Raw genomic sequence first — 10,912 nt, forward strand, 5'->3', positions numbered from 1 at the left:
AAAAAAAAAAAAAAAAAATGTTGACTCTATTTCTAAAATGCTGCAAAGTCCCAGCAACACTGTTGGTGGGATAAACTGTGACTTGTGACCATCTGGGGCTGCCTTCTGCTATGGGTTCAAGGACAGCAGAGGGCTGGCCTGGCCTAACTCGTCTATCTCGTGAAAGTGCTGATGTTGGTGAGAATCAGTTAACAGTTAATGTCCTGCGGCCCTGAAGTCTATATCACTTTCTTTGCGCCAATGGGAAATGATTAGTTAAAAGTTTGTTCCGGCAGAGTGTATGCACATCCTGCCCCACACTGTCCTGTTCTGTCTCATCGTCCTATGGAAGTGCACAGCAAGTGGAATTCAGTCTGAACCTTCAGGAAAGAAGACAAAGCACACACGTGCTAAGGAGCAGCAAGGGGAACAGCCAGAGGCCCGAAGGTGTTTGATCATTCATTACGACAGCCACTAAATCGTATGACTATTTAAATACCATTTCAAAAATCAAAACTTCATTTTATCATCCACCTTGGCCATGTTTCAAGCACTCAGTCCTGATGCTACAGATGCAAGCAAGGCACATCCTCCAATTCAGAAACACCTCATAGACAAACTAGGGGTCAGAGGGCGAGGAGGCAAAAGGAAGGAAGTGGGTGGGGAGTGGACGTCTCATCCGACTGGAGATAGTTGGGGACTAGTCATAAAATCATGGGGGAACTGGGGTGCGGTGTTAGGAAGTCTGAGCTGGATGTAGAAGTTTGGGTTCTTAGGAGGCTCGTGCTGTTTGGTGGAGTATGTGAGGCCTGGAGCCCTTCCAATTGACTGGAAGCTAGAGACCGCTGATGAACTCTGGCAGGCTAGGCTAGAGGTGGGTCAGGTGTTACACATTACCCAGGATATCGTCCTGTATGCTAGCACCGCCTACAGAGCAGCTGCTCAGAACAGCAGCCAGAGAAACTGACTTTCCACAGTGGTTAGATAAGCTGCAAGATTGAAAATGTAAAAATGTGTGTGCGCTCTCGCGTGTGTGTGTGTGTGTGCGCGCGTGTGTGCGTGTGTGTACTCGTGTATTAGTGTATATGAGTGCAGGTATGCCATGCACTCATGCAGAGGTCTGTTCCCATCCCCCACCTTGTTTTAGACAGTCTCCTGCATCTCCTACCCTACCAGGCTAGCTGACTTGCAAGCTTCCAGGAATTTTCTGCCTCTGTCTCCTACCTAAGTGTAAATGCACTTGGGTTAAAGACACAGGCTAATACTCTCAGCTTTACATGGGTTCAGTGTTAGGAAAAACGTCAGCTCAGGACCCTCAAGACCAAGTTCTCTGCACAAAGGAGATTTATTTCTGGGGACAGAAGGCAGGGAATAAGAGAAGAAGATGAGGGAGAAAGGGAAGGGAACAAGAGAGAGGGGGAAGGGACATTTGTCTCTGAAGGGAAAGAACAAAGGACTGCCTCTGGATAGAAAGGAGACAGATGTGGCACATAGGAAAATGGCAGTTTGTAAATGTACAAGGGGAGACCCCGTATTAGGACTCTGGGGAGAGTCCCTTCATTCTGCATATCTGAACTCGGGGCTTCATGCTTACAAGGCGGTACTTTACCCCCAAAGCTGTCTTCTCAGGCCCTAAATGGCCATTTTAATTCATGACTATTGAATTACGGGTCCCAGACCATTTTTCCCCCTTAAACAATATACTCACTCCCTGGAAGCAACAACAAGAACAAGCAAAGGGGACTGAGAGGCTCCCTGTGGAGGTGTGGGTGAGGTACAAGCCAACCCCTGGAGGACAGAACACTGAGCCCATCAAGCACTAGTCCCAAACCACCACAGACACCATGTCTGGCCTGGAGACAGGTCAGCCAGCATGCCTGCTCCTGTTTGGGGGTGTGGGGATGATTTTAAATGCTGTTGATATATATCCTAGACTTATTGGAAGGTAGATTAATTTAAGATAATATAACATAAGCCAGTATTTGATGACCAAATTAATTCGTTTTGGGGCCGTTACCCTATATCTCCATATCCAATAAATCACGTTTCCAACTAGCATTCCATTTTCTTTTAAGGTGGCAAGGATTGTATTTCAGAGCACACTTTAGGTTCGCTCCCTACCTAAGTGGTTGGTTGGGTTCAAGGCTAGGGCTCTGCCTGGATATCATCTCTGTACATCATGATATTATCTGTGTGAGCTTTCATACGCATGTGTGCTTTTGAGGGACTTTTCAGACAATCAGGGAATTTAAACTAATAATGTATAATAAATTTCCTTGACTAGCAAGGTAATTCCCTAATGAAAAGAGCCACACTTTATCTCAAACTAGTCAAAGCCATGAAAAGAAATTGAGGCTTTGGTGCTTCGAGATTCTCAAGTCTCTAGATACTAGTGTAGTTTTTACCCTTTTATTTTGGTTTGTTTGTTTTCTAACAAAGTATTTTAAAATTCCTTAAAAGCTTACCCTTTTCCCTCATTGGCCAACTTTATTTTACATAATTTCAAACTTACAGAAAAGTTACTAACCCCTCACCCACCCTTCAACTGTGATTGACATTCAGACACATTTGCCTGCTTTCTTTAAAAGAACCCTTTTCTTGGATGTTATGTGTTTGAGTGTTTTGCCTGTGTGTGTGTGCTGTGTCTGTCTGTGCTGTGTGTGTGTGTGTGTGAGAGAGAGAGAGAGAGAGAGAGAGAGAGAGAGAGAGAGAGAGAGAGAGAGGGAGAGAGAGAGAGAGAGAGAGAGAGAGAGAGAGAGAGAGAGAGAGAAACAGGTGCCCACAGATGCCAGAAGAGGGTGCCAGATCCCTTAGAACTAGAGTCACAGATGCTTCTGAACCCCCATGTGGTGCTGGGAGTTGAACCTGAGTTCTCTTCAAGAGTAGCCAATGCTCTTAACCATGAGGCATTTCTCCAGTTCCCATATGTCTTAGTCAGGGTTTCTATTCCTGCACAAACATCATGACCAAGAAGCAAGTTGGGGAGGAAAGGGTTTATTCAGCTTACACTTCCACGTTGCTGTTCATCACCAAAGGAAGTCAGGACTGGAACTCAAGCAGGTCAGGAAGCAGGAGCTGATGCAGAGGCCATGGAGGGATGTTACTTACTGGCTTGCTTCCCCTGGCTTGTTCAGCCTACTTTCTTATAGAACCCAAGACTACCAGTCCAGAGATGGTACTACCCACAAGGTGCCCTACCTCCTTGATCACTAATTGAGAAAATGCCCCACAGCTGGATCTCATGGAGGTCCTTCCCCAACTGAAACTCCTTTTTCTGTGATAACTCTAGCCTGTATCAAGTTGACACAGAAAACCAGCCAGTACACCATATTTGCTTTCTGTTTCTCAACACAACATACAGAACTTCTTGAGAATGAGTACAAACATAATGTACCTTTGTCCCTAATATGCCAGTGAACACTGACTAACACACTATGTGTCCCTTAGGGTCCCCAACTTGTATTACAGAACTGTCATAGTCCTATCATCTTTGCTTAGACTACTTTCTGATACTTTTCTAACTGGCACAACATTTACATTTTTTGAAGAAAAAAAAAAAACCAATACTAATAAACAACTTCCCAATTGAAACTCCCTTACTTTTTTCTTCCTTTTTTTCTCTTTGTTTCTTTGTTTCTTTGTTTCTTTCTTTTAAGATAGGCAAGGTTATATTTCAGGGCATTTCTCTGGTTCACACTACACTTCCTTTATTCAAAATTAAGGATGATAGGTTGGAGTTAAGGTGACGGACCAGCCTGGATACAGGTTATGTAAAGATTTAGAGGGCTTGTGTTGTAGCTCAGTGCAGAGCAATGACCTCACATGCATGACACCAGAGGTCCATTCCCCAGTGCAGCAAAATAGAAAGCTTTAGATGTGCTCTGTAATTAATACAGAACTATAACCTCAGCCTGACACATCATCCACAGATGATGGAACCTATGCCTGAGTCAGCTCGTGAAGTCTAGTCTAAGGCTCTAGATGAGGTAGGAATTCACTAATAAAAAAAACAGGAGTATATGGAAGGCTCCCTTTTATTAGAGAAAATGACAGCATTAGGTTACCATGTTGCAACTGTTACTTCATTGAGGTTTCAAGCAGAAACATCAGTTTTGCAAACTCTCGCAATGTTACTCCATGAACCCTTTATTAATTAGAAAAGGATTAACAGGAGCTTTATAAGATAGAATACTGGTAGTCAGGACCACTCTAACCACTCAATATAACCAGTACCATGACAAGCCTTTGTCATGTGCCTTTTGCTATGATGTGAATGAATATATATATATATATATATATATATATATATATATATATATATATATATATATATATATACATACATATATATGACATATATATATATATATATATATATATATATGACATATAATCCTATATGGAACATTACTGCTCAAGTATATCTCATAGCCATAGCAGACAAACTCAAACTGGGGAACAATGCACAAAAGAATATTTCTTCTTTCATGGTAAGCCTGATAAAATCAAAGGTCGTTTAAACAGCTGCACTACCAGAGATTGCCACTAGATGCCACCATGGTCCTGCATTTTGTCCAGTTTTCCAACTGTTTTTGTGGGTGCATCCTTTCTTGGATTTCTAAAGCAGATACATTTAAGCAATTCTAACACAGATAGACTTGGAGAAACCTACAAATTAAGTAAGGGTAAAGGTAATTGAAGTAGAGGATGAACTTTTAGGTTAAGTTTGTGTCAACCATTTCATACTGTGGACTGGGCGATTCCTGCTTATCTTCAGACCCCGGTTTCCTTATGTGTAAAATGAAGGATCGGGGTTGCCTTTAAACTGATATTTTCTGACTGAAATTGTTTCAGTGTTCATACGAGAACTTTTTCTCTGGAACGCTCTGGACCCATTACTATTTATTCTGTCAGCCCACCCTTCCCCCTGTCTCACACCCCCTTATTTATCTCATTTGTGTTTATCTCTGTTTATGTACGTGGAAGTAAAAAGATCTTAACAATGTTACAATCACAAATGTAAACCATTTCCCTTGCATAAATGGATGGTACCCAGAGGAAATAAATAAATATAGTAAAAGCAACTTAGAGACTGCAAATATGATTCAGTAGATAAAAGCGTTGGTGTACAAGCATAAGGACCAGAGTTCAGAGCCCGAGAACCCATGTATCAGCCAGGCAAGAGTACTGGCTGCCAGTAAACCCAGAACCCAGGACGAAAAGATCCTCAAGGCAAGTTGGCTAGCTAGATTAGCCAGCATTGATGATCTTCAGGTTTAAAGAGAGGCCCTGCCTCCATAAATAAGGGCAGATTGATTGAAAAGGGCATTTGCCTTCAACTCTGTATGCCACATTCATGTGCACACATATGCACACATGCACTGCCATACATGTGCAGCCACGCATACGTGACCATGAACACACACACACACACACACACACACATACACACACACGTAAATACACACCTCCCCAAAAGAAAAAAAAGATATATTTTAGAATAGGGTAATTAAATTTGAGCTAGATACTATGTGCTAAAGACCAGGACCTGGCACTTGCTGTGTTTTTCTCCTGTGTTTAGAATTACAGAGTATTAAAGAATACATAACAGACAGACAAACCTTGAGATTTTCGTTAGGTAGTAGGCAAGTAAGTAGAGATTGTGAAAAATCTTTCTTTTAGGACAGTTCAGGATCACTGAAGACTGTAGCCACAAAACAGATCACAGTGCTTCATACACCAATCGCAGTGTTTCATACACCAATCACAGAGCTTCATGTACCAGGGTGTTTCATACACAAGTCATAGCGTTTCATACTCTGATTAGTGTTCTATAATCTGATCACAGTGTGTCATACAATGATCACATCACTTTTTGTTTTTTGTTTTTTGTTTTTTTTTTGGTTTTTCGAGACAGTGTTTCTCTGTGTAGCCCTGGTTGTCCTGGAACTCACTCTGTAGACCAGGCTGGCCTCGAACTCAGAAATCCACCTGCCTCTGCCTCCCAAGTGCTGGGATTAAAGGCGTGTACCACCACCGCCCGCCGATCACATCGCTTCATACACCAATCACAGTGCTGCATACACCAATCACAGCGCTTCATACACCACCAATCACAGAGCTTCATACACCAATCACAACACTTCATACACCAATCACAGCATTTCACACTCTGATTAATGTTCTATGCGGTGATCACAGTGTGTCATACACTGATCACAGTGTACTTCATGTATTTATTACAATGCTTCATACGCCAATCATAGTGCTTCATACATTGATCACAGCATGTAATATGTTTATCGCAGCGCTTCGTACACCATCACAGATCACATCAAGGCTTCACTGAATTGTCTTTCCCAGTTCTCTTGTCTTCCTCCTTCCCTCCCCCTCCTTCCTCATCTTACTCCTTTCTCTCCTCCCCTCCACTCCTTTTTTCCTCTAGAATCATCAGCTTTCCCGGTAGATACTGGAGGTTGTGATTAGAAGCCGTACATTATTAATCATGTCCCTCCATTTCTACTTAATCCATATTCTGCTTTAGTTTGGTATCCGTCTTGGTGTTGTGTCAGTTTGATTTCCTTTCATATTTATGGAGATCCGCATTTGTCATCTGTCTTCCTCTATTTAAAGTACCCACTCCTCCTTCTACCGAGAAGATATATAGCCGTTGCTGTCAGTGTCAAGCAATTATATGCCACCAAATGGCTTGTGATTTGGCATCTCCTCCTGATAAAGGCTCATGACAGATAGGATGAGGCAGAGGTCAGGAATTCCGCTGAGTAGAACCTGAGGGGATTCTTCAAATTGCTTGACTTTCATCGGAGTCCCCCAGGACACCATCAGAAAGCTGGTCCCCTTCGATTCTGGTTGCAAAGCTTCTCTTCTGGAGTCTTCAGAGAGATTCTGAGTGAAGATTTGGTAGGCCGAGCCACCGAATTGCACTTGTAACCCCTCACAGCGGCTCAGCCCTTTCCTGCCTTGAGTTAATCGGTTATAATTACTCATTTGCTGGCCACAATTAGCATAGGACATTTTATCGGAGCAGAGACAATTTCTTAGCTCTCCCAGGTTACTAAATAATTTAAAGAGGGGGAAGACAATGAATTCCCATCAAGTTTGCTTTGTTTTCTTAATGCTGTTACGAAACACGACTCTAAGGTAAGAAATAGGGGACATCAATGATTTCTGGTATTATAAAAGTGACTTTCTGAAAATGGTATTATTTTCCCAGCCCGGTGAGTTTAGCAAAGCTGAGAGAAGGGGTTCCCTGTTCTGCAAACCAGCATGCTCTCCCTTTAGCTGGAGATATAAAGAAATGGGGGCATCTTTGCAGAAAAAATTTTCTGCAAAAGGTTGATTGTGAATGAGTAAGAACTTTTTTCTATATTGAATTCCATGCAACACTCAATCTACTCTCCTTCATGTCCCAAAGGTTGAGAACCTCAAATTTCCCACCCCCACCCCACCCCCAGCTTCATAGACAAATTTACACGTGCAGGAGTAGATACCAGGGTTCATCAGAGGCACTGAATATAGAAATAGAAATATTAGCCCAGGGCTAGGTAGGCTGAAACAGGAGAATTTCCATGAGTTCAAAGGCATTCTCGGGCCACATAATGAATTTCAGATCAATCTGAGGGTGCACAATGAGGCCTTATCTCACAGAAAACAAAACAAAACAAAACAAAACAAGACCAGGCTTAAATTAAGGTCACCTGCTGCTCTTGTAGAGAACAGAGTTCTGTTCCCAGTACTGGAACAGTGGTTCACACCTGCCCATTATTCCTGGCCTCTGTAGGCACATGAACACACAGGAACACACACACACACACACACACACACACACATACACACACACACATACACACACACACATGCACGCACACACATATGCATACACACATGCACACAGGCACACACTGGTATACACACATATAAGTGAATAATAAAATAAATCTCTAAAAACCCACTCCCTAACAAAAGTGTTTTCTAGCAGGAAGCATAATAAGGTTTTATGAAGAATTCTCCAGGCTTCCTTGAGACTGGTTTGTTACTGAAGAGGAGCCATGCTAAGACTTCCCGATGCTGCTTATATTCCTGGTTCCTACCGCTCCCCAACACATTGACTCCAGCAACTCATTATGGATCAACGACGTCTGAATAGGTGACCGCCTGCCTGGCAACCTTCCCTCCCGTAGTCTTCTGACCATCAGTGTAAGTTCCATTGAGCTTGTTTTTGGAATCTCATCTCTGGGACTGCAAGTCACACTTTATCTCATTGTTTTCAAGTGCCTAGAAGCCAGCCTGTCTGCTTACACCATGAAGCCCTGCAGGGTCTCTGCAGTGCATCTGAGTCTGTGGGTTCTGATGAGCATGGCTGATTAGATTTGTATTTATCAGAGAACCACAGCATTGATGGAGAGTCTAACAGTCCTATCATCATCTCATTGCGGGCCAGTTCCCAGCCATATCAGCCTGCTGTGGTGCAAGGCTTGCTTGTGGTGCAAGGCTTTCACTGTAGCCTTGAGCCAGTGAAATTGGAAGGGTATTAATGTTATGGAAAAAACATTTATTCCAGAATAAAATAGCTGCAAACCAGACTGGGGAGCTCAAGAACCAGAGACCTGGACAATTGCTCATGCCAGCTCTCCATCAGGATATTTATGGACTTTAAACCCACCAGGCAATTCTTTGGGCAGCACGTCAGTATTTCCCACCCTGAGGCAAAATATGATGCTAGGTGGCTTGAGGTGGTCGCCACATCCTACAGTCAGTCAGATTACCCCTCCCTTCCTCCATAGAAACAACAAGGTTGCCATAGAAACACCAGCTTTGCACAGTCTCCCAAACCACACCTTGCTGCAGAGAGGCATTTTAAGGTTGGGGTTGGGAGTGGGGATCTGTATGGCCAGTCTTAGATCAGATGTCTTCAGCCAGAGGCATTACTTTAGCCAAGGATGTCATAACAATTAAGTGTATCTATGAATGTCACCCAGAGGTCCATGTGCTTAAAGGCTTAGCCCCAGCCTGGTACAATTGGAAGAGGGAAGAGACCCTAAGAGGTAGAGCCTAGTAGGAGATCTTCTTGTCATTGGGAACACACTCTCAAAGGAAAAAGCATGTTTCTTTATTTCTCTCATTCACTTTGTGCTGTCCTGCGATCCCCCAAATGACGGGCTCTTACATCACAGCCAAGCACTGGGAGCAACCAGCTATGGGCGGAAACCTCCAAGACAATGAATGAGTCAGACTATACCCGTCCTCTTTATAGTTGGATGGCCTTAGACATGTGTCACAGTACTGGAGAGCTGACGAGCATGAGAGGTAAGGAATTCCCTACATGGGAAACTGGATTCTGTTCCTCACCGAGAGGGGGATACCCAGGAGCCATGGGGAAGTCAGCTCAGCAAGGACATTAGTTACACTCTTCCCACTGCTGTGGTATGTGTGATATCAGTGACTTAAGAAGTGAAAGGTTGGCTTTGGCTCATAGCTCAAGCCGACAGTTCAGCATGGGGAGCGTGGTGGCAGGGACATGAGGCGGCTGGTCACCTGAGTCTGCTCTCAGGAAGTCAAGAGCACTGAATGCTGGCGCTCAGCTTGGCTTTGCCTTTTTTTTTTTTTCTCCTTATTTATTCAGTCTGGAACCCCAGCCCATGGGATGCTGCTGCCTGTCTTCAAGATTGGGTCAAGCATGCTTGGAACACCCTCACAGACATATTCATAAACCTATCCCCTGGATGAGTCCAGCAACAGTCAAGTTGACAGCAAGGATTAATACAAGGTGGGGTGCCAACTCCCCTGAAGGGGACTGTGTGCACTCTCCAGGGGCTCTGGACAAGTTCTGATGGTTGCAAAGCCATCTTTCCCTGAGGAGAATTTAGATTCCTATAGTTTTTGGTTTTGTTTTTAATCTGGTGGTTGGTCCTTGCTCCATATTCCAGAGGGCATTACAAGGGGGATCCTCCGGGATTCTGAGGCCAGGTTGTGAATCTCTGCTTCCTCTTTCAGGAGTTCCAGGGTCTCATTCGCTGTCTTCTCTGCCTGGGATGTTCTCATCCAAAACTTTACATATGACAATTTGGGCATCAGCTAGCTAGCCAGACTAGCAGAAACTAGAAGTTCTGGCTTCAGAAGGAGACCTGCCTCAATATGCAATGGGAAGAGCCATTGAAGAATTTACTCATTTTCCGACTCTGGCCTCTACACACACACACACACACACACACACACACACACACACACACACACATGCTCCCCCATATGTTTAAAAAAATTGAAATAAAAGAAATCACGTTTTAGTGTGAGGTGCTTATGTTTTGTGTATCCAAACACTAAGGTACCAATGAGAATAGAAACCTCTGGCTTCTTTTTTCTTTTGATAACTGTCTTGAATTGTGCACTTTGCACTAGAGTCGGTCAGTAAATATGAATTAAACAAACAAATGAGTACTGTGCTCCACTCGGCACTCTATTGTAATGTTCAATATGCATGTAGGGACATACGCATGTGTAATTGCTTGGGGGAATTGAGATAGGGTCTTGCTTTGTAGCCCAGATTTTCCTGGAACTCACCATGTAGCAAAGGCTGACCTTTAACTTAGGGGTGATTCTCCAGCCTTAGCATCCAAACTGCTGGGGGGGATAGTCACAAACCATGATGCCAGACCCTATGTGTTGTTTCTCTTTTTAAATGACTCTGAGGTGAACATTTGTTAATGACTACCCAAGGCAAGAAACAGGATAGTGATGGGATCCCAGGCCCTGACCTTGACTTTTTCACATCTCTTTCCAGACATGATCTGTTCTGCAGCCATAATTGCTGTCTTCCGTTGTGGAATATTTACTAGCTTGTTTTGCTCATATTACCATGGATTTACTCATCCTCAAACCACAGGGCTTAGTCTTTTCCTGTCCCTAGAACCAGATA

The 10,912-nt window shown here is 43.5% G+C and overlaps 1 long non-coding RNA gene across 1 annotated transcript in view; it reads left to right on the forward strand.

Annotated features, from left to right (window-relative positions):
- LOC116078401 overlaps window positions 1-10,213 on the forward strand; it is an 18,779-nt gene extending 8,566 nt beyond the window's left edge. The window contains exons 4-6 of the long non-coding RNA XR_004113527.1: window positions 7,979-8,196; window positions 9,623-9,766; window positions 9,994-10,213. This is a non-coding gene — a long non-coding RNA (uncharacterized LOC116078401). The remainder of the gene's footprint in view (window positions 1-7,978; window positions 8,197-9,622; window positions 9,767-9,993) is intronic.
- The last annotated feature ends 699 nt before the right edge of the window (window positions 10,214-10,912 follow it).

This window comes from Mastomys coucha, unplaced genomic scaffold (genome assembly GCF_008632895.1).
Source record: "Mastomys coucha isolate ucsf_1 unplaced genomic scaffold, UCSF_Mcou_1 pScaffold5, whole genome shotgun sequence".
NCBI lineage: Eukaryota > Metazoa > Chordata > Mammalia > Rodentia > Muridae > Mastomys > Mastomys coucha.